The 25,886-nt window shown below is 37.4% G+C and overlaps 1 pseudogene; it reads right to left on the minus strand.

The window, feature by feature from the left end:
• Positions 1–2,431: 2,431 nt before the first annotated feature.
• The window catches only part of LOC106985469 (mesoderm-specific transcript homolog protein-like), a 63,995-nt pseudogene continuing 40,540 nt past the window's right edge, over positions 2,432–25,886 (minus strand).

A 25,886-nucleotide genomic window follows, 5' to 3' on the forward strand; every position in this document is an offset into this window, starting at 1 on the left:
TCTCCAAAGAAGACCTACAGAAGGCCAACAGATACATGAAAATACACTCAACTTCATCCATCATCAGGCAAGTGCAAATCAAAACCATGAGATACCACCTCACACCTTTAAAACAGCTAAAATAAAAAATGCAAGAAAGAACAAGTGTTGGCAAGGATGTTGAGAAAAAGGAACCCTTGTGCACTGTTGATGGGAATGCAAAACTGGTGCAGCCACTGTGAAAGATAATATGGAGGTTCCTTAAAATGTTAAAAATAGAACTACTCTACCTTCCCATAATGGCACCACTAGAAATATACTGAAAGTATATAAAGACACTAATTCAGAGGGATACATGGACCCCTATGTTTACACCATACCCAAATTATGTAATCAGCCCATGTCCATCAATTGATGAATGGACAAAAAAGATGTGGTACACACACACACACATACACACACACACTTACACACACAATCACTGAAGTATTATTCACCCATTAAAAAGAATGAAATCTTTCCATTTGCAATGATATGGATGGAGCTAGAGTATATTATGCTAAATGAAATAAGTCAAAGAAACACAAATAGTATATGATTTCACTCACATGTGGAATTTAAAAAAATAAAACAAAGGAGAAAATGTAAAAAAGAGAAAGAAACAAGCCAAGAAATAGATTCTTAACTATTGAGAACAAACTGATAGTTACCAGAGGGGAGGTTGATGGGGAGATGTGTGAAATAGGTGATGGGGATTAGGTAGTGCACTTGATGTCATAAGCACTGAGTAATGTATGGAATTGTTGAATCACTCTACTTTACACCTGAAACTCATATAACACTGAACATTAACTACTGGAATTAAAATTTTAAAAAGAAGAAATATATTAAAATATTAAAAGTAAGAAAATGACTTTTTACATAATACAGTATGTATGAGAACAATATACATGAACCTTGAAAAACATCTGTAAGTCATATTGACAAACATGGGCATTTTGAAGTAGCAACAATTAGCATATGTTGATACAAATTAAGTGACTTGGTAAAATGGAATTATATTTTTCTGAATGGTCCACACTTCTTTCTCTGTAGAGTCAAATGGCTCTGTGTGAGCCTCTGGCTTCCAAAATTTTCTTCCCAATATATTTGGCAACTTCTGGGCACCATTCACAAGGATTTGTTGCACTTGATTTTATGAGAGTATCTCTTGGATTTTTATGCAGCAACTCTTTTTGTCAAATCACTTTGGCCTTATCTCTCTTCTTTAAAAGTTTTTTTTTCATATTTATTTATTTTTATTTTTTTGATTTTAAAAAAATTTTTTTTCAACGTTTATTTATTTTGGGACAGAGAGAGACAGAGCATGAACGGGGGAGGGGCAGAGAGAGAGGGAGACACAGAATCGGAAACAGGCTCCAGGCTCTGAGCCATCAGCCCAGAGCCTGACGCGGGGCTCGAACTCACAGACCGCGAGATCGTGACCTGGCTGAAGTCGGACGTTTAACCGACTGCGCCACCCAGGCGCCCCATGTTTATTTATTTTTAGAGAGAGAGAGAGAGCATGTGGGCGTGGTAGGGGAGAGAGAGTGGGAGAGGCAGAACCCCAAGCAGGTTCCAGGCTGTCAGTGCAGAGCCCGATGCAGGGCTTGAACTCAGCAGTCATGAGATCATGACCTCAGCCAAAACCAAGAGTGCAATGCTTAATTGACTGATCCATCCAGGTGTCCCTATCTCTATTCTAATGAGCTAAAGGAAAAGTTGGATGTCTGTGGCTTACCTAGCTTTTATCTCATTGTTTGGCTCAGAGTGACATTCTTTACTGGTTTCTACATTTAAATAAAGAGTTATTTACAACTTATTTTACAAGTTCTGGTGGAACACTTCACATACGTAATGAAATACTGGGTTTTAATAAAAGTTGTAATAAATTTCAAAGGATTGATATCCTACAATGTGTTTCCCTTCCACAGTTATTGGAAGGTAGAAACTCAGTATGTATCTATAGGAAAAGGAAAACAAAGGAAACAAAATTTCACTATGCTGCCAGAGTATCTGCTGGTTTAGTATCCTTATAAAAATACATAATACGTATAGGTAAATCATAATTTTAAAGTATACATAAAATGCTGCATTATTCAAACCCAAACATATTTTAACAAAATGTCTATAATTAAAAGCGGCCGGTGAAATGAAATCCAAATTTACAAGCTATGTTGCTCAGATAACTTAAAGTATGTAAGCGGGGCAACTGGGTGGCTCACTTAAGTGTCTGACTTTGGCTCAGGTTGTGATCTCAGTTCACAAGTTGGAGCCCTGTGTAGGGCTCTGTGCTGACAGCTTAGAGGCTGGAGCCTGCTTCAGATTCTGTGTCTCCCTCTCTGTCTGCCCCTCTCCCACTCTTGCTGTTTCTCTCTCTCTCTCTCTCTCAAAAATAAACATTTAAAAAAAGGCATGTACCCTTAAAGCCATTCAAGGAATGACTCTCTTCATTGTTTACCATATGATTCCAATCAAGGATGGGCCAGAAATTAGCATTTCTAAATATTTCAGAAAGTGTGTTAAAAAGTGTTGGAAAGATTTTTAAGAATGCCTGTCTTTCTGTATCAGTGAGTGTTAGTGCTCATCAGAATCTCCTAATAGCACCAAAACAAAGGCAAATGGATACACTCATTCAGATGTTAGAAGAATGGGAGGTGCACTATTAGGTCACTCTCAGTTGGAGTTTCTGCAGGGCTTTTACTAAATGCTGATCACCAGTGTAAGTTAGGTGGAGTTTTGTGAAAGAATAGTGTTTGGTGGCCAAGACCTCCTTGGGCGCTTCTTCCTAGGTGGAATATATGACAGATAAGGGAGTAGGAGAGGTAATACAAGGAAGCTACTCTTACCAGCTCAGAAGGAGCTGATGAAGACCAAATATGCATTCAAGAAGCCCATGTGATCCTCAAGCTGTGGATAGTGCCTAATGTGGTCATCCAGGATGGACACTGGACTGCAACAGCATTTATCTGTATAGTCCAAAAACTCTCGATAGGGATTCACAGGATCCAATGGCCCATAGATAAGATGAATGGGAATGGTTACAGAAGCAAGAGCTCCTACACACTGTTTTCTAAACTTCTTCCTCTGGTTGATAACTAAGTTCCCATAATTGTTCATATCCCTGCCCACATGTCCCACAGTTCATTCTCAGAGAATCGAGTGTATGGTCCAAAGACTAGGGTAAGACCTCAGGAGAATACAAAGAAGTTCAATTATGTGAGAACGGGTGACAGGATGCCTCCATCTTTGAGAAGCTTTCAGAGAAGTAGAGGATGGTGAGTCTCTGGAAATATACCTCCATTTGACAGACAGGACTCTTCATGGTAAGCTGACAAGATCAATTCTGCTCAAAACTATATAGCAGCTCCTGAACAATGACAGCTCTATAATCATGAGACAAAATGTTGGTCCTGTGGTTCTGGAGCCCCAGATGCTGCAAAAGTGCCTTCACAGTGCTGGCCTGTTCGAATATGAAATAGTGATATGGTTTCGGTTTGTCACTGAAGCCAATGCCCAAGAAATCAAGGGTAATCACTCAATGAAACCTAAGGGATAGACCTTCCCATATCTTGTACCAAGAATACCTAGATATTAGAAAGCCATGTGAAAGCACAACCATCTCAGGACTTCCAACCATATCCATATAGTCTTGGTAAAAGATGCACAGTCCCTTTTAGGTGAAAAAAAATTTTAGGTGAAAAAATTAGGTGACGACTTCCATGAGTGAGGAACAGAAGAAAGTTGTCATGGAGGTGGGATATGCAGACAGGCTGCAAGCCAGTAGCCCCACCTGAACTACCACTCCCTCGTCCTGATTCAGGTAAGACCCAGGCCACATGACTCAATGTTTGGTAGTTTTCTTTTCTTTTAAATTAAAAAAAAAATTCTTAATGTTTATTTTTATTTTTGAGACAGAAAGAGACAGCATGAGCAGGGGAGGGGAAGAGAGAGAGGGAGACACAGAATCTGAAACAGGGTCCAGGCTCTGAGCTGTCAGCACAGAGACTGATACAGGGCTCGAATTCACCAGCCATGAGATCATGACCTGAGCCAAAGTTGAATGCTTAATCAACTGAGCCACCCAAGCACCAGTCTCTCCCACATATTCTTTTCAATAATCCATGAGATGCAGGCCAAAAACGACTTTGCATGTACTCATGTAAAAATAAATTACAGAAATTAAATGAAAAAAAAAAGAGTTAAGAAGCATCAAAGAAATGCAGGCAATCAATAAGCTATTGTCAAAATGGCAAGGTTTCCAGGGGTGTTGTCTGTGAGAACTTTAAGGAACAGCAGATGCTGTGAGGAATAAGCTTGGAAATTCCCTGGGCTTACACCAGTGGGTTAACAAGGCATAAAGAATTACAAAGCCATAGGATGCTCTCACCCAAGTTTGGGTAAACAAGGTAAGACCCCCCCCAGAATAAAGTAGGGAGGAGCCAGGGCCCCCAGAATAGAGAGGGAGGGGCAAAGGCCCCCAATGCAAAGGTATATGAGGTAAGCAAGATTAGGCATTTAGGGCAAAAGTGCCCCCCACTTTAGTACCATAGCAGAAAGCTGCTTTCACAGGACGGAAGGACCAAGTTAGGCAAACAGGTAAATAGGGTTATAGACCACTGCACTGCAGGTGAAGCTGCCCAGAGTGGAGTTGATTAGCGAAAGAAAAGGTGCTTGTTAACCCTGAGGTTATTCCCCTGTCTTATCCCCTAGGCTAGCTAAGATAAACAGACACACCTCCTGTCTGCTGTTAACAACCATCTGCCCATCTGCCTGCACCAGGATTTTGTTTTATATTTACCCAAACCACAAACACCCTATATCTTCAAAAACCCCTTTTCCTCATGCCCATGAGTTAATGTTAACCGGTTCATTGTCCCTTTGTGCACGCCCATCACATTTGTAAGCCTTCTGATCTTAATAAATACAGGGCAAAGACCTTTATTTGGGGCTCTTGCTTTTCCCAGACATTAGCGGTCTCTCGCTTTTCATCCTGTGTCCCACTCTCTTGCTGGCCAAGAGAGAACTTTAGACTTAAAGTCTACAACAAGATGCTATTGCTAATAAAAAGGAATCCGATTATTAATGGAAAATGCATAATTTTTATTACTAGAAATTAAAATATGATTAAGGGAGTGAAGGAGACTTACTAAACAGATTTCAGAACACTCCCATTTACAAATGAGGATACAAAAGTCACACTTGAGATATTAGCAATCAAATCTTCCTTAATTTGATGAAAGACACAAGAAATATGTCATTTTCTCCAGATTCCTATCATTAAGTCATCCTGATTACCAGGAAGCTAGCAAACAAACAGAGTCCAGGGAAATAACCACATCAATTCCCTCCTCCATCTCCACAGGTGATATTCCAGAAATGTTCTTACTGGCTCATGCCAGGTCATCTTCCCACTCTTTGGGCTAGTGGCTATGGCACAGGGGCTCCAAGTCCTCCACTGGAGAAGCCAGTGAAGAGTGGGATATGGGCTGCTTTCATTGCACACTCCCATTATCCAAGTGATGTACTCTTGTTAGTAGTTATGTTGTGTACTCCAATTATCAAAGTAGCTGTAATCATTACTACCACTGTTTTATATAAGCACTGTTTGTCATTTACCCTTATTGGCTAATTCTATTACCATTTCTATTTGTATCTCAGATCATCTTCCATTTTCCCAAATAGCATTCTTGAGAAGTTCCTTTAAATATACAAATGGGACTTTTCTCATGTGTCTGTATTTTGGAGTTAAGATCTTAAGGGAGCCAAAATTGAAACAGTATTCAGTGTGCAGGACAATTAATCAGGATTAATAGATGGGGAAGGGACCAGACATATATTAATCAACGTTCCTGGATCAACATGAGATGTGGCTATCAGAGGAAGTCCCTAGGCTTGGGCATGCCAGCTCTCTGTAGGGGAGGTAATGACTGAAAAGGCTAATGGCTGGGGACTTTCAACTGCACTCTAAGCAGCTGAAGCAGAAAGTCTATCTTTGGAGGTGGTTCAGGGTGGCCCATATTCATGTCTATCACAGCCTCATTATCAAATGATACTCTGGCCAGGTAGGCAACTGTAGGTTTTTCTCTCAGCACTTGCTTTTGGCTTCCATTTTTTTAATTTTAAATGTTTTTATTTTTTATTTTTGGGAGAGAGAGAGAGAGAGAGAAAGAGAGAGAATCTAAAGCAGGCTCCATGTTCAGCGTGGAGCCCAACACAGGACTTGACCCCACAACCCTGGGATCATGACCTATAGCCAAAATAAGAGTCAGACACTCAACCAATTGAGCTACCCAGGTGCCCCTGGCTTCCATTTCTTGATGAAAAGAGGTATGCTATCACACTATTTGGTTTTCTGTTTTTAGGCATTGTGCCCTTTTGTCTGCTATTATGTTCTCTATGTTTACATCATAGCTTTACTACAATGGGTTCACATTTCTCTTTTTATCTTTCTATAAGGTGTTCTGTATTATTTCTTTAACCTATCTTCTAGTTCACCAATTCTCTACCTAGGTATGTATCCTTTGTTGTGTAAAATTTCTTTAATGTTTTGTTCTAGTGGTTATAATGATTAAGTCCAAAACACTCATTTAGCATTTTTTGACAATGAGCTGTTTTTTCCTTATGTTATATGTTCTGTCATATATATGTGCATATATGTGTTTGTGTGTGGTACGTGTGTGTATGTATGTGTGACACATTTATTTTTTATGTTGGAATTTGGTAATAATTCTGTGGTGGTATCCATTCTGGTTTCTTGTTCATTTTTTCCCGATGGAGGCTTATTTTTAGATTATGTGCTTGTAATGAAGGAGTTTATCTGCAGGAATCTTGCAAAAGCCTTAATTAAGACCAAACCCCTCCAGAAAGGATTAGTTGTACATTTGCCATTTGACCGGGTTGCCACCAGGAATTATTTGGATCATGCTGACAGTGTTAATTTGAACACCAGGACCATACAAAATAGTCATGCTATTGCAAATTCTCAGAGACCTTTTTTCCCCTTCACTAAGCTAAGGGCTGGGAATAGAATTTTCCTTGGCATCTTCTTTTCCCAATAGAAAAAAGTAAAGTTTTCATACAGATTGTAGTCTTTCAAGCACCACATCATGAAAATCTGACTATTTATTGCTATGGGTCTTATGTTATCAGGCCAATGTAGTTAGAGGTAAAAAACAGAACAGAACAAAACAAATACTCTGAGCATTCAAATAGCCTAAATTAAAATACATGGTCAGTATCAAGGAAAATCATTTTAATACTATTAATTTGTACAACTCTGCTCTAATTTGATGGAATTAGCATAATATATGTCCACTCACAGTTCTGGATTCATGTCCTTATCATGAGTAAAAGCATACAACTAATCAAACAAAGAAGCAAATGGCAGGTAAAGTATAATACCAGATCTCCCCTCAATCTCAGAGGCTGAGTACCCATTGACTCACATTCGGCCCATGGTTGTGAGTCAGTGGCTGTAAATCCCTGATTGGCTAGCTCAGAGCTGAGTGTGGCCTGAGATGCTTTGACTGGATACCTCCATCATCCTCATGATACCAATGTGTAAGTCATGAAAGTTTGTGTTATCTACAGGAAAGATTACAGAATAAATCTGAATGACTTAGAGTAGAAACTCCAGTTACTTGGGAGCCTGTGATAGGATGAGCTTTTAGATTTAGCAATTTCTGTATTGAGTTTGGATTCTCACTTCAGTTTTTCAATGAATTCTACAACAAAGGTAATGTTGAGTAAGTTTGAATGGGGTATGTTTGACTTATTAATACTACTTCCCCAGGGTTTTTGCTTATAATTTGTTATTTAAGCCATAAATCCTTTTCTCTCAATTAGTCTTTATGGTAACCACACTATTAGAGAATGAATGCTTACCAGATGTCCTTTATATTCAATAACCTTCTGAAGTGAAGAATCAGATGTACTCACTTCCTCTTCTTGTCTTAGACATCAACACCCATTTTTCCTCACTATACCTTGGATTTCATACCTGTCATTCACGCATGCAATCCCAGCCTTTATAATAGTCTACATGGTGTATATACAACATTGCTTTACTTGTGTTCCTATCTGATTTCTGAAATTACATATGAAAAAAAAAGTTTTCAATTTTTCTAGATTTTCCAGATTTGTCTCTTTGTTTGGTTGAAAATATCATCCTTCATAGGGGGCATTTACTTATTATTTTAAAAGTAAAAATGTCATTCTTAAAATGATCAAATATTGGTTGCTAAAGGAAATCGTAATTAGTTTCTAAGGATTGAAATCAAATATCTTGTCTTTAACAGTGATAAGATACAAAAATTAAAATATAACAAAATTAAGCAGCATTCAAAGAGCTGTAAGAGAAGGGTTAATGAGTTCATATTAGTTCTCTAATGGGATATTATATAATCAGTATCATGGAATAGGCAGCACAATTTCCCATGTACAGTTCTGATTTCATATCGCAGGTGGGTTGAATTGAATAATGTCCCCCCAGCTTCATAACATGTAGTCCTAACTCACAGTATCTCCAATAGGATCATATTTGGAGATAGGGTCCATAATGAGTCAATCAAGTTAAAATATATTAACATGGGCCCTAATCCAAAATGACTGCTTTCTATATAAAAAGGGAAAAGGCAGATACAGAGATATGCATATACAGAAGAAAATGTGAAAAGACAATGGGAGTCAACCATGTAAGAGTTTTAGGAGAGAGACAAGGAATACATTCTTCCCTCACACATCTCAGAAATAATCAACGTGGCCCACAACTATTGATTTGGACTTCTAACCTCCAGAACTGTAAGACAACACATTTCTGTTCTTTAAGTTCCTCAGTGTATGGTAATTTATAATGATAGATCTATCACACTAACATAGATTTGGGTTCTGAAAGTAGAGTGAAATTGTAACAAAGAATTAATAATGTAGGAGTGGCTTTGTGGTTGGGTAATGAGTAAAGATGGCAGTTTTGAGGAGTATGAAAGAACAAGCCAAGATTTCTTAAGGGACTGGTGGGTGAAATATGGACATTCAATGTACTTCAGGTAAGGGCTCATAAAGAAAAGAGTAGAGCTGTGGAGAAAGACTCTATCATCTCAGAGAATACATATAGAATCATGAAAAAACATATTTCTAGAAATATGAGTATCAAGGGTGCTTCTAGTAGGATAGCATATGGGAATTAGGAACATGTTATTAGAAACTTGCAAAATGGCCATCATTGTTAAAAAGTAGCATAGCATTTAGTTGGACTATGTTCTAGTATTTTATGAAGAATATGACTTTTACATGATAAACTGGGACAGTAAACTGAGGAGATTTCTAAGCACAGTGTTGAAGGCATGGCTTGGTTTCCCCTTGATGTTCATAGTAAATGCCAGAGGAGAGACATAAATTAAATAATGTACCACAAAACAAAAAGAAACTAGCATGTGATGATTTGCAATCATCTCACCCTATCCAGATAGCCTCCTTTAAGAAAAAGGGGGGGGACACAAAGGTGTGGCTAGAAAACCATCAATTAGGAGGTTAGGCATGTGAAATGTGGGTAAACTCAAACATTGTATCAGTAGCCAGGAATTGAGATAAGGTTGTCAAAAGGGGGGTGTAGTACCCTCCTGTGTGATGTCTTTAACACCTTTAATTGCAAGAGAAGCAAACAAGTGCTTTATTCTGAAATTTTAATATTGGCAGAAATGTGGACAGCTGGTATTGATGGAGAAACAGGACAAAATGAAAGAGGACTGTTGGACTACTGGGATTCTACAGGCAAGTAAAAGGCCTACAGATGCATCTGGCTGAGAACATGCATTATCCTTCAGAAAGGGTGCAAATGAACCCAAAGAAGGTTCAGAGGCTGGCAGGGCTGCCACTGCCACTCCAGACCTAGAGTCACAATGCCAGGGGTTACAGTCATCTCCTCCATCCTGAGACTGATGTCATCTCCTGGGTTCCAAATGTTAGGACCACCTAAGGTGTTCAGAAGAGTGTACTGCAGCAGCTCTGAAAGGGTGGGAAGCCATTAATTACAATGGCCAAGAATGTGAAGCTGCCACTTCACATCAGAGGTCAGAGCCTAGAGCCAAAGAGGATACTTTTGAGTCATTATGATGTAATTTAATTTTCACTCATACATAGAATTTAAGAAATGAAACAGATGAACGAAGGGAAAAAAAGGAGCAGCAAACCATAAACAGACTCTTGACTATAGAGAACAAACTGAGAGTTGTTGGAAGAAGGTGGGTAGGGGGATGGGTTAAATGGGTGATGGGTATTAAGGAGCACACTTGCTGTAATGAGCACTGGATGTTATATGTAAGTGATGAATCACTGAATTCTACTCCTGAAACTAACATACCATAAACTATAACTGGAATTTAAATAAAAACTTGAAACAAAAAATTTTTTTTCTTACTAGGATCCAAGCTTGCTCTTGACACATGAAACCCTGTCTTCCTTTCCAATTTCTCGATTTTGGAATAGTGACGTCTATCTTGTGCCTGTCTGGCCATTGTATTTGGGAGATGACAACTTGTTGACTGTGTTCACACATTCTCACTTGGACAAGAATATAGCCTGAGTATTAATCATAGCTGGAAATGCATCCATATTTGATACAGGATATTTAGATTAGATTTCTCCTTAGTGTTGATGCTGAAATCGGTGAAGACTTTTGGTGACATTCACATAGGAAGAATGTATTGCGCACATTAGGACGTGAATTTTGGAATTCTAGTGGGCTTTTATAGATTGAATTTTGTGCCCTAAAATTGATATGTTGTATTCCTGACCCCCTTCAAATGTGACCTTATTTGGTAATAGAGACTTTACTGGGGTAATCATGTTTAAATGAAATAATTAGGGTAGGCCTCATCCAATAGGGCTGCTGTCCTTATAAAAAGGGGAAATTTGGAGTCATAGACACGCACAGAGGGTAGAGTATATAAGTACATATTGTGAAAACATGGCTATTTTAAGTCAAAGAGAATGGCCTATAAAAGATACATGTCTCACAACACTGAGACTCACCCAATCATGTAACACACAATTATAAACTTCAATCATTCAGATTGTAAGGAAACAAATGGTATGTTACTTAATTTGACCAGTTCCTGATATTTGGTTTTGCATCCCTAGAAAAGTAATACAATACCCTGAAATAACCATGACTCAAAACATACAAATAATCAAAGGAAAAACAAAAAGTAAAAAATACAGCGGCTTCCTCCTCAATCTTCAACATGGAGCAACAAGGAGATATCTTACTGGCTCACGTTGAGATATCTCCTCATACTGTAGCTCAGTTGTTGTGGGTCCTTCATTAGCTAATTCAAACTGGTGCTTGAGCTGCACTGACTGAACACTTCCACCATCCCTAAGATGAGGTGTTGTAAGTCACGAAATTTTGAGTTTTTCGAAATCAAAAATTGGTAGCCTGAAAGAAACAGACTCAGATAAGTCTGAGTGACTGAGAGCAGTAACTTCAGTTTATAGGGAGCCTAAGAGGTTTTCTGAACTTTTGGATTTAGATAATTCTGTACTGATTTGGGGTCTTAGTTTATGCTTTTCAATGAATTGCATAATATGAGTAGTATTGAAACACATTTCACTTGGGTATACTTATGCTATTAATACTATTTTCACATGTCGTTGTTGCTTATAATTTTAGTGAAGCAGTAGTCATTCCCTTATATCATCTTCTCAGTAACCACAGCATTAGATCATGATTGCTCACTAGGTACATTTTTCCTCAATCACCCACTGAAGAGAATAATCAGATGTATTCACTTTCCATTCTGCTCAACATCAAACCCCATTTTCCTTTCACCTTCCCAGATTTCCTGTTACTCACACTTACACATCCATCCATCCACCCACCCAATGATGGTGCATTAAATGTTGTTTTACTAGTGTTCCCACTTAATTTCTGAAATTACAAATGCAAGAACCCATAGCATAGCCATGTGTGCACATGCACACACACATACACAAATATCTTCATGGAATCAAGTTCTTAAAATGACTTTTTATATGATACAAATTAAGAGAGAAGATGGAGGCAGAATAGAAGGACCCTAGTCTTGCTTCTTCCCACAAATACAGCTAGATAACTATCAAATCAACCTAAATACCCCCCAAATCAACCTCAAGACTAACAGAACAAACTGCACAACTAAACGTAAAGAAGAGACCACATCAAAGAAGGCAGGAAGTACAGAGACAGAGAGAAATGGATTGTGGCTGCTACAGTGGGGAAGGAGCTGCAGTCACAGAGAAGGGTAAGAGACAGTCTAGCATATAGGGGAGCCCAAACAGGGAAGATTAATCCCCACAGCAATTGGCTTGGAAAGCGAGAGGGGCTAAATTTTGTGAGTTCTGCCAACCAGGAGGGCTAAAAGCTTGGTTATTTAAAGATCAACACCCTGGGATTGGAGAGACCCAGAGGACACTAGGGCTGCTCTTGTTGAGAAGGCAAGGCAAACAGTCCAAAGACACATAGGGTGGACACAGTCATGTGAAGAGTGCCAGAAGTACACAACAAGAAGGTTATTTGCTCATCTTGGAGTGTGTCCCACAAAGTCAGCATTCACTGAGGGACCCCACTGGGAAAAAAGTAAGTGGGAGGTGCCATCCACCCCCACCCCGCCCCTCAGCCTAAGCACAGGGACATGTGCAGGAACCAGCACATCGCTTAAACTGCTACCTAGTTGTTTACATCAAGCCCCGCCCTCTGCTGTGCTTCAGTGGAACTTCCCTTCCCAGTAACGCTTGCTTCAATCCCAGCATGTTGTGCCCCCTCCCTCAGAACACCAGCCCAGACCCCTGCCAATATCACATCTACCAAATCGGGAGTTTTGCAGGGCCTCATTTCCAGCAACAGTGATGATAGCTCTCATTTCACAAACTGACCACAGCACACCTGGTTAAAACTCACCAAATTCAGGCCAGGGACCAAAAACTGCCCACAAGAGGAAAAGAGAGCCTCTACAGATAACTGCACTGAAAGATAAAGTGGCGAGGACACAATAGCAGAGCACACAATAGCAGAGCACAATAGCAACACACACTGGGGACACTCCCTGAAGCACCAGGCCCTAGGGAACAGGGAGCATGATACTTCAGGCACTACAGAACCTGTTCTTCATACAACCACTACTCTCAAACACAGGAGATATAGTTGACTTTCCTAAAACAGAGAAATAGACACAGAGACTTAGATAAAATGAGAAGACAAAGGAATTTGTTTCAAATGAAATAATGGAACAAGGCCACATCCAGAGATCTAAGTGAAATAGACATAAGTAATATGCCATATAGAGAATTTAAAGTAATGACCATAAAGATACTCACTGGACTTGAGAAAAGAATGGCAGACACCAGTGAGACCCTTAACACAAAGATAAGGAATAACATAACAGAGATAAAGCGCTCAATAAATGAAGTAAGAAACACACTAGATGGAATGAACAACAGGCTGGAAGAAGCAGATGAACAAATTAGTGACCTAGAAGACAGAGTAATGGAAAGTAACCAAGCTGAACAAAAAAGAGAAAAAGGAATTATGCAAAATGAGTAGGGAACTCAGTGACTCCAACAGATGTAATAGCAATTATATTATAGGAATCCCAGAAGAAGAAAAGAGAGAAAAGGGGGTAGAAAATTTATTTGAAGAAATAATAGTTGAAAATATTCCTAATCTGGGGAAGGAAACAGGTATCCAGATCCAGGAGGCACAGAGAACCCCTAAAAAGTCAACAAAAGCAGATACATACCAAAGACATCATGTAATTACAATGGCAAAAATGTAGTGATAAAGAAAAAATTTTGAAAATGAAAATACAATGGTCCTAAATTTTTGGGATGCAGGAAAAGCAGTTCTAAGCAGAAAGATTATAGCAATACAGTCCTACTTCAAGGAGCAAGAAAAATCTCAAACAACCAATATAACCTTACACCTACAGGAGCTAGAAAACAAAGCCCGAAACCAGCAGAAGAAAAAATATGATAAAGATTAGAGCAGAAATGCATAATATATAAACAAAATAAACAATAAAACAGATCAATAAAACCAGGAGCTGGTTCTTTGAGAAGATCAACAAAATTGATAAGCCTTAAGCCAGACTCATCAAAACAAAACAGAGCGAGGACTCAAATAAGCAAAATCAAAAATGAAAGAGGAGAAATAATACCAGAGAAATACAAACAATTATACCAGAATATTATGAAAATCTATATGGCAACCAATTGGACAACCTAGAGGAAATAGATAAATTCCTAGAAATATATAGTCTACCAAATCTGAAGAAGGAAGAAATAGAAAATTTGAACAGATTACTAGCAATGAAATTAAATCAATCAAGAAACCCTCAAAAAGTAAAAGTCCAGGACCAGACACCTTCACAGGCAAATTCTATCAAATATTTAAAGAAGAATTTATACCTATTCATCTCAACTATTCCAAAAAATAAAAGAGGACAGAAAACTTTGAAATTTACTCTATCAGGCCAGTATCATCCTGATACCAACACCAGAGAAAGACACCAGAGAGAGGGAGAGAGAGAGTGAGAGAGAGAACATTACAGGCCAATATCTCTGATGAATATAGATGAAAATCCTCAACAAAATAGTAACAAACTGAGTCCAGCAATACATTTTAAAAAATCATTCACTACAACCAACCAGGAGTTATTCTTAGAATGCAAGGGTAGTTCAATATTCACAAATCAATCAATGTGGTACATCACATCAGTAAGAGAAAGGATAAAAACAATATGATCATTTCAATGGATGCAGAAAAAGCCTTTGACAAAGTACAACATGCATTTATAATATAAACCCTCAACGAAGTAGGTCTAGAGGGAACATATCTCAACATAATAATGGCCATATATGAAAAACACATGGCTAATATCATAGTCAATGGTGAAAAATTCAGATTTTCCCCTAAGGTCAGAAACAAGACAAGGATGTCCACTCACCATTTTTATTCAACACAGTACTGGAAGTTCCAGCTGCAGCAATCAGACAACCAAAACAAATAAAAGGCAATCAAATCAGTAAAGAAGAATTAAAACTTTCACTATTTGACGATGTCATGATACTATATACAGAAAACTCTAAAGACTCCACAAAAAACTACTGGAACTGATAAATGAATTCAGTAATGTGGTGGGATACAAAAATCATTGTACAGAAATCTGTTATTTCCTAAAAACTAATAATGAAGCAGCAGAAAGTGAAACTGAGAAGTGTGGAAGAAAGTATTAAGATTTCTCAATTTACATTTGCACCAAAAGCAATGAAATACCTAGGAATAAACTTAACCAGGGAGGTAAAATATCTGTACTCTGAAAACACTGATGAAAGACATTGAAAACAATACAAAGAAATGGAAAGATATTCTAATTTCATGGATTGGAAGAACAACATTGTTAAAATGTATGTATTACCCAAGGCAATCCACACATTTAATGCAATCCCTATCAAAATACCCACAGCATTTTTCACAGAACTACTAAAATTTGTATGGAACCACAAAAGACCCAGAATAGCTAAAGCAACCTTGAGAAGGAAAAACAAATCTGGAGGTATCACAATCCCAAGCTTCAAGTTATATTATAAAGCTATAGTAATCAAAACTGTGTGGTACTTGAATAAACACAGACACATAAAACAATGAAACAGAATAAAAATCTCAGAAATAAACCCACAATAACATAGTCAAGTAATCTTCTACAAAGGAGGAAAGAATATATAATGGGAAAAAGACAGCCTCTTCAACAAATGGTGTTAGAAGAATCAGACACCTACATGCAAAAGAATGAAACTGGACCACTTCTTATAACATACACAAAAATAAATTCAAAATGGATTAAAGACCTCAATGTGATACCTGAACACATAAAAATTCTACAAGACACCACAGGCAGTAATCTCTGTCATCAGCTATAGCAGCTTTTTCTAGATATCTCTCCTAAGGCCAGGGAAATAAAAGCAAAAATAAATTATTGGGAAGTATATCAAAACAGAAATTTTCCCCACAGCAAAGAAAACAATCAGCAAAACTAAAAGACAACCTATTGAATAGGAGACAATATTTCCAAATGATATAACTGATAAAGGGTTTATATCCAAAATATATAAAGAACTTATATAACTCAACACCTAAAATATAGATAATCCAATTAAAAATGGGCAGGAGATATGACTAGGTATTTATCCAAAGAGGATATCCAGATGGCCAACAGAGACACAAAAAGATGCTCAACATGATCCATCATCAGGGAAATGTAAATCAAAACTACAATGAGATATTACCTCACCCCTGTCAGAATGGTTAAAATCAAAAACACAAGAAACAACAAGTGTTGATGAGGATGTGGAGAAAATGGAACCCTCATGTACTGTTGATGGGAAGACAAATTGGTGCAGCCATTGTGGAAGAAAGTATGAAGGTATCTCAAAAAGTTGAAAATAGAACTATACTATGATACAGTAATTTCACTACTGAGAATTTACCCAAAAAATACAAAAACACTCATTTGAAAGAATATATGCACCCCTGTATTTACTGTAGTAATATTTACAATAGCCAAATTATGGAAGCAGCCCACATGTCCATTGATAGATGAATGGATAGAGGAGATGTGGTATGTATATATTGGAATATTACTGAGTCATAAGAAGAATGAAATCTGTCCATTTGCATGGACATGGATGGAGCTAGAGAGTATAATGCTAAGTGAAATACATCAGTCAGAGAAAGACAAATACCATATGATTTCACTCATGTGTGGAATTAAAGAAACAAAACAAGTGAACAAAGGAATAAAGATAGAGACAAATGAAGAAACAGACTTTAACTATAGAGAACAAACTTATGGTTACCAGAGGGGAGGTGGGTTGGGGGATGGGTGAAATAGAAGTGGATTAAGAGTACATTTACCATGATGAGAACAGAGTAATGTATAGAATTGCCAAATCACTATATTTTACATCTCAAAGTAATACAACACTGTAAGTTAATTATACTGGAATTAAAATAAAAACCTTAATAAAAAAGGAAAAAAAAACATATGGTTGATTCAAAGGGGAAAATGTAATTTAATAAATTGTCTCTGAAGAAGCCCAGACATTGGACATACTAGATTAAGACTTTAAATCTACTCCCTTAAATATGCTCAAAATGTTCAAGGACAATATGGACAAATAACTAAAGGAAGCCAGTAGAGAAATATTTTAGCAAATATAAAATATCAATAAAGGGACAGAAAGTATAAAAAGTAAAAGCAAATAGTATATCTAGAGCTGAATAGTACAATAACTAAAATGAAAAATTTACTAGAGGGGTCCAAGAAGGTATTTGCATAGTTGAAAGAATCATAAACTTAAAGTTGGTTTGATTGAAATTATTCAGAGAAGCATAAATAAAAAAGAAATAAAGAAAAATGACTAGAGTGAATGGAATTTTGGGACACAATGAAGTACACTAACATATGCATAATGGAATTCCCAGAAGGAGAAGAGAAAGGGGCACAAAGAATATTTGAAGAATAATAGCCACAATCTACATATTTGACTAAATACATAAACCTACACATCATTAGGGAAATACAAATCAAAACCACAAAGACATAACATCTCACACCAGCCAAAATGGCTTGAATCAAAAAGACAAGAAATAACTAATGTTGGTGAGGATATGGAGAAAAAGGAATGCTTGTGTACTGTTTTTGGGAATGCAAATGTGTGCAACTATGGTGGAAACCAGTATGGAGATTCCTCAAAAAATTAAAAACAGAAATACCATGTGAGCCAGTAATTCCACTACTAGGCTTGTACCCAAAGAAAATGAAAACACTAATTCTAAAAGACATATGTACCTCTATGTTTATTGCAGCATTATTTACAACAGTCAAGATATAAAATCAAAGTGCCCATTGTTGGATGAATGGATAAAGATGTGGTGTGTGTGTGGATACACACACACACACACACACACACACACACACACACACACACACACACCAGAATACTACTCAGCCATAAATAAGAATGACATATTTCCAGTTGGGAAAACATAAGTACATATAGAGGGCATTATGCTCAGTGAAATAAATCAGAAACAGAAAGACATACACTGCATGATTTCACTTATATGTGGAATCTAAAAAACAAACAGAAACAGACTCATAAATACAAAGAACATACATGGCTGCCAGAGAGAAGGGGGTGGGAGGATGAGTGAAGCAGGTGAAGAGGATTAAGAGGTACAAACTTCCAGTTAAAAATAAATAAGTTATTGGCACACCTGGGTGGTTCAGTCATTTAAGTTAGTGTCTGACTCTTGATTTCAGCTCAGGTCATGATCTCGTGGTCATGAGATCAAGTCCTAGGTAGGGCTCTATAATGGGCATGGAGCCTGCTTAAGATTTTCTCTCTCTCCCTCTGCCCCTCTTCTGCTCACATGCTCTCTCTCAAAAAAAATAAAAGTAATGAAAAAATAAATAAGATATAAAGATGAAAAGTACATCACAAGGTATAATCAGTAAGAGGAGGAGGATACAGTATAATAAGGGGACCCTGGGCTTATCTCATCACTTAAATACAGCTATATCAACATCAAACCATTTTGAACACCTAGGAAATCGGTTTGAAGATAAAGAGAACAATCTGCATAATTTGAGGGAGAGAACATGGCAGGTATGTGGTGTGGAGAGGTGAAGTGGTGGAGAGAAAAGCCATGGTGCTGCAAGGGGTGGGAGCCATTTTCACAGAGAGGAGAAAGAGAGAGGCAGATTGAGCAGCACATGGGGTTCGCATAAGAAAAGCACTCCCCCTTAAAGTAGCTAGAGAGGAAGAGTGAAAACACGCACAGGCTACTTCACAAGAAAATTCCCTAAAACCAATGATGGGGGAAAAGCAGAGAGGGTTTCAATACCACCAGTTTTTTTTATAGGCAGTGGAACACAGAATCTGAAATTTTGGAACTCAGCACCTAGTGGTGCTCCAGCAAGAAAGCAGGGTAAAGCCCTGGGAGTGGGCAGCTCAGTCTAAGGATCCCCTGGGTCACACTGGGAGAAGCAGTTTCCCTGCTTGAAGTGTACTTGGTAGACAAGACATGGCCTTTCTGCATACAAAAGACCTGGCAGGCACCAAAGAGCTGCCCTGTCACTGGTATAGGAACAAAGATGCCGGCTGAAGGCAGACACTGGCACTAGCTGTGTGTTGTTATTTATCATCAACTCTGAGCTACTGCCACTGCATGGTTGTGTAAATGTTTTCTGGGACAAGCTGGTACCTGCCACATCATGGTGAGACCCTCCCGCAAAGGATCAATGTGGGTCCAAGACTTGGGGGCCTCTGAAGTAAGGGGTTTTGAAACACACCCATGCCCAAGATAAAACACTGGAGGGAGGCACCGCCTGGTAGGAGGAAAGCTCAGGCACAGACAAGAAGGAAGTGGGGAGCTGACAGAGGCCAGGAACACAGGAGGGGTGATTGATCGCATGTCTGTGAGGGCATGAACTTCCTGCTCTGGAGAATAGAGAGCAGGATGAAGACATTTTCATTATTTGCCCACCAACACTGATTGACCCCAGTGAGCTTAACAGTGCCACTAAGTGGAGAACAGAGCTGTTACACCAAGATGTGCCCTCTCTGCCCTCCAGGGACATCTCCACTAGGGCAAGTGGGTCTGAGAATCAGTGCAGCAGGTCCCTCCCCCAAAAGACCAGCACAAAATCACCTCCACATTCTTAGTCTATTGATGATAGAGTGCTCAAAAGTTTCATATCTAGGTGAAACTGGATCTAGCTTTATTTGGATTTTATTTGTTCATTTGTTCATTTTCTTTGCTTCTGTTTTTGTTGTTGTTGTTTATTGGATACAGAAAGCACAAATTTTTATTGTATTTTTAAATTTTATTTAATTTTAATTTTTTTCCTTTTCTTTTTTCTATCAAGCTTCTCTTAACAAGCAGACCAAAACACACCTAGGATCCAGCTTCCTTTATTTGATTTAAAAAAAAATTAATTTTAATTTCATTTTTTCTTCCACCAAAATGACAAGATGAAGGAATTCACCTCAAAAGAAAGAACAGGAAGAAATGCCGGCCAGGGATGTAATCACTACATATATAGGTAAGACATCTGAACTAGAATTTACAATAACAACTATAAAGATTCTAGCTGGGCTTGAAAAGAGCATAGAAGATACAAGAGAAGTCAGGCCAAAATTAAAAATGCTAGAACAGAGATGCAAACCCTAATGTATGCCATAATAGTGAGAATGGATGAAGCAGAGGAATGAATTAATGATACAGAAGATAAAATTATGGAAAATAATTAAACTGAAAAGAAGAGTGAAACAAAGGAAACAGATAATGAAGATTGACTTAGGGAATTCAGTGACATATTAAAACAGAATAATATTCATATCATAGGAGTCCCAGAAGATGAAGAGAGAGAAAAATGGGCAAAAGTTTTATGTGAGCAAATTATAGCTCAAAACTTCCTTAATCTGGGGAAGAACACAGACATCAAAATCCAAGAAGCACAGAGATCTCCAATTAAATTCTACAAAACCTGGCCATCACCCAGGTGTATAACAGTGAAATTCACAAAATGAAAAAGAAAGAATCCTTAAAGCAACAAGGGGGAAAAAAAGAAAGATGAGATTCACAGCAGATCTGTCCAAAGAAATTTGGCAGGCCAGAAGGGAATGTCAGGATATATGTAATATGTTAAGTGGGAAAAGTCTGCAGCCACATACACTCTATCCAGCAAAGCTGTCATTCAGAATAGAAGTAGAGATAGCTGTCATTCAGAATAGAAATAGAGATAAAGAGTTTTCCAGGCAAACAAAAACTAAAGGAGTTCAAAACAACTAAATCAGCCCTGCAAGAAATATTAAGGGGGACTCTTTGGGGGGAAAGAAAGACCAAATGCAACAAAGAGTAGAAAGGAACAGAGAACATCACCAGAAACACCAAATATATAATGAAAACAATGGCACTAAACTCATAGCTTTTGAATAATCACCCTGAATGTAAATGGACTAAATGCTCCAATCAAAAGACACAGGTATCAAAATGGATAAAAAAAAAAAAAGACCCACCCTATATGCTGTCTACAGGAGACTCATTATAGACCTAAAGACATTGGGATATTGAAAGTGAGAGAATGGAGAAACTTCTATCATGCTAATGGATGCCAAAAGAAAGCCAGGGTAGCCACACTTATATCAGACAAACTAAATTTTAAACCAAAGACTGTAATAAGAGATGAAGAAGGACATTACATCATAATTAAGAGCTGTATCCATCAAGGAGATCTAACAATTTTAAATATTTATGCCCCCAACTTGATTAACCCAAATATATAAATCAATTAAAAACAAAGAAACTCATTGAGAATAATACAATAATCATAGGGGATTTTAACACCTAACTTATAGCAATGAACAGATCATCTAAGCAGAAAATCAACAAAGAAACAATGGCATTGAATGACACACTAGACCAGATGGACTTATTAACACATATATTCAGAAGATTCCATCCTAAAGCAGGAAAATACACATTCTTTTCAAGTGCACATGGAACATTCTCCAGAATAGATCACATACTGGGTCACAAATCAGCCTTAACAACTACAAAAAAACTGAGATCATACCATGCATATTTTCAGATCACAACGCCATGAAATTTGAAGTCAACTATAAGAAAAAATTTGGAAAGACCACAAATACTTGGAGGTTAAAGAACACCCTACTAAATAATGAATGGGTTAACCAGGAAATTAAAGAGGAAATTAAAAAGTACATTCAAACAAATGAACATGAAAACCCAACAGTCCACACCATGGCAATGCAACAAAGGATATTGCAATATCCTAAGAAACAAGGATATTGCAATACAGGCCTACATCAAGAAGCAAGAAAAGTATCAAATACACAACCTAACCTTACACCTAAAGGAACCAGTAAAGGAACAGCAAATAAAGTCTAAAGCCAGTAGAAGGTAAATAATAAAGACAAGAGCAGAAATAAACAATATGGAAACAAACAAACAAACAAAAACACAGAACAGATCAACAGATCAACACAGAATAGATCAACAGAACTAAAAGCTGATTCTTCGACAGGATTAGTAAAATTTCTAAACTTCTAGCCAGACTTATCAAAAAGAAAGAGAAAGGACCCAAATAAATAAAATCACAAATGAAAAGGGACAGAGAGATCACAAACAACACAACAGAAACACAACAATTATAAGAGAAAACTATGAAAAATTATATGCCAAGAAACTGGGCAACCTGGAAGAAATGGATAAATTCCTAGAGACATACAAACTACCAAAACTAAAACAGGAAGAAATAGAAAAATTTGAACAGACCCATAACAAGCAAAGAAATTGAAACAGTAATAAAAAATATACCAACAAAGGTCCAGGGCCAGGTGGCTTCCCAGGGGAATTACACCAGCCATTTAAAGAAGAGTTAATACCAATTCTTTTTGCACTATTCTAAAAAAAAAAAGAAAGAAAGAAAAAGAAATGTAAGGAAAACTTGTAAACTGGCCAGTTTTACTTCTAAACTGGTAAAACTCGTTTTACCTTGATTCCAAAACGAAACAAAGACCCCACTAAAAAGGAGAATTACAGCCAATATCCCTGATGAACATGGATGTAAAAGTTCTGAATAAGATACTAACAAATTGAATTCAACAGTACATTAAAAGAATTATTCACCACGATCAAGTGGGATTTATTCCTGGACTGCAGGGCTGGTTCAATATTTGCAAATCAATCAGCATGATATACCACATTAATAAAAGAAAGGATAAGAAACATATGGTTGTCTCAACAGATGCAGAAAAAAGCATTTGACAAAGTACAATATCCATTCTTGAAAAAAATCCTCAACAAAGTAGGGATAGATGGAACATACCTCAACACCATAAAGGCCATGAACAAAAGACCCACAGCTAGGGGTGCCTGGGTGGCTCAGTCCCTGGTTGAGTGTCCTGCTCTTGATTTTGGCTCAGGTCCTGATCTCACGGTTCATGAGATCACACCCAACATTGGACTCTTAGCTGACAGTGCAGAGCCTTCTTGGGATTCTCTATTTTCTCTTTCTCTGCATCTCTCTTACTTGTGCTTTATTTCTCTCAGAATAAATAAATAAACAAACATTTTTAATTAAACATTTTTTTAAAAAAACACAAAAGACCCTCAGCTAATATCATCCTTATTGGGGAAAAACTGACAGCCTTTCCCCTATAGTCAGGAATAAGACGAAGATTTCCACTCTCACCATTACTATTTAACACAGTACTGGAAATCTTAGTCTCAGCAATCAGATGACAAAAGGAAATAAAAAGCATCCAAATGGACAAGGAAGAAGTCAAACTTTCACCATTTGCAGACATGATACTTTATGTAGAAAACCCCAAATATTCCACCAAAAATATTGCTAGAATACATGAATTTAGCAATGTTACAGGATATAAAATCCACATACAGAAATCTTGTGCACTTCTATACACCAATAATGAAGCAGTAGAAAAAGAAATCAAGGAATTGATCCCATGTGCAATTGTACCAAAAACATTTAGATACCTAGGAATAAACCTAAACAAAGAGGTAAAAGATCTGTACTCTGAAAACTATAGAACACTTATGAAAGAAACTGAAAAGGACACAAAGATGTGGAAAAGCATTCCATGCTTATGGATTAGAAGAACAAACATTGTTAAAATGCTATACTACCCAAAGCAATCTACAAATTCAACGCAATCCCCATCAAAATACCACCAGTATTTTTCACAGAGCCAGAACAAACAATCCTAAAATTTGTGTGGAACCACAGAAGATCCTGAATATCCAAAGCAATCCTGAAAACGAAAAGCAAAACTGAAGGTATCATGAGTCTAGACTTTGAGCTGTATTATAAAGCTATAGTCATCAAGACAGTATGGTATTGGCAGAAAACAGATGTATAGATCAATGGAACACAACAGAAAAACCAAGAAATGGACCCACAACTATATAGTCAACTAATCTTTGAAAAAGCAGGAAAGACTATTCAATGGAAAAAAAGACAGTCTCTTCAACAAATGGTGTCAATAAAACTGAACAGCAACATGCAGAAGAATGAAACTGGACCACTTTCTTACACCATACACAAAAATAAATTGGAAATGGAGGAAAGAACTAAATGTGAGCCAGGAAACCATCAAAATCCTAGAGGAGAACACAGGCAGCTTCTTTGACCCCGGCTGGAGCAACTTCTTACTAGACACATCACCAGAGGCAATGGAAACAAAAGCAAAAATGAACTACTGAAACTTAATCAAGATGAAAACCGTCTGCACAATAAAGGAAACAACCAACAAAACTAAAAGGTAACCTTCAGAATGGGGGAAGATATTTGCAAATGACATATCTGATAAAGGGTTAGTATCCAAAATATATAAAGAATGTATCAAACTCAAACACCCAAAAAACAAATAATCCAGTGAAGAAATGGGCAGAAGACATGAATAGACACTTTTCCAAAGAAGACATCCCAATGGCTAACAGTCACATGAAAAGATGCTCAACATCACTCATCATCAGGGAAATACAAATCAAAACCATGATGAGATATCACCTCACACCAGTCAAAATGGCTAAAATTAGTAACACAAGAAACAACAGGTGTTGGCAAGGATGCAGAGAAAGGGGAACTCTCTTGCACTGTTGGTGGGTATAAAAACTGATGCAGCCACTCTGAAGAACCGTATGGAGTTTCCTCAAAATGTTAAAAATAGAACTACCTCACATTCCTGCAACTGCACTACTCAGTATTTATGCAAAGGTTACAAAAATATAGATTATAAGCATTACATGCACCCCAATGTTTACAGCAGCATTATCAACAATAGCCAAGCTATAGAAAGAGCCCAAATGTCCATCAGTTGATAAATGAATAATGAAGACATAATATCTTCAGCCATCAAAAAGAATGAAGTCTTGCCATTTGCAACAACATAGATGAAGCTAAGTGTATCACGCTAAGTGAAATAAGTCAGTCAGAGAAAGACAAATGCCATATGATTTCATTCATATGAGGAATTTAAGAAACAAAACAGATGAATATATGGGAGGGGGGAAACAGAGGGAAACAAAGCATGAAAGACTCTTAAATATAGAGACAGGGTTGATGGAGGGAGGTGGGTGGGTGATGGGCTAGATGGGTGATGAGTATTAAGGAGGGCACTTGTTATGATGAGCACTGGGTGTTGTATGTAAGTGATGAATCACTGAATTCTACTCTTGAAACCAATATTGAACTGTATGTTGACTAACCAGAATTCAAATAAAAATTGGGGGAAAAAAGGAATAGTCAATAATATTGTAATAATGTTGTATAGTGACAGACGGTGACTATACTTATCATGGTGAGCACTGAATAATGAAAAGAATTGGGGAATCACTGTTTTATACCCAAAACTAATATAACATTGTATATCACCTATAATAAAAATTTTTTAAATCATAATCCATCTATGTTTCTTATAGGAGACTCACTTTAGATACAAAGACACAAGTAGGTTGAAATTGAAATGACAAAATATTTCCTCCACAAATAGCAACAAAAAAGTGATGGGGTAGCTATAATAATATCAGGGAAAGACTTTAACCCAAATAATTTTGCAACAGGCAAAATGAACATTTAGGTATTGATGAAGGGACTATCCTCCAAGAACATATAATGATAAATATATAAGCACATAATAAAAGAACCTCAAAATATAAGGGGGAAAACTGACAGAATTGAAGAGTGAAACAGACCATTCTATAATAATATTTGGAGATTTCA

This window comes from Acinonyx jubatus, chromosome X (assembly GCF_027475565.1).
Source record: "Acinonyx jubatus isolate Ajub_Pintada_27869175 chromosome X, VMU_Ajub_asm_v1.0, whole genome shotgun sequence".
Taxonomy (NCBI): Eukaryota; Metazoa; Chordata; class Mammalia; order Carnivora; family Felidae; genus Acinonyx; species Acinonyx jubatus.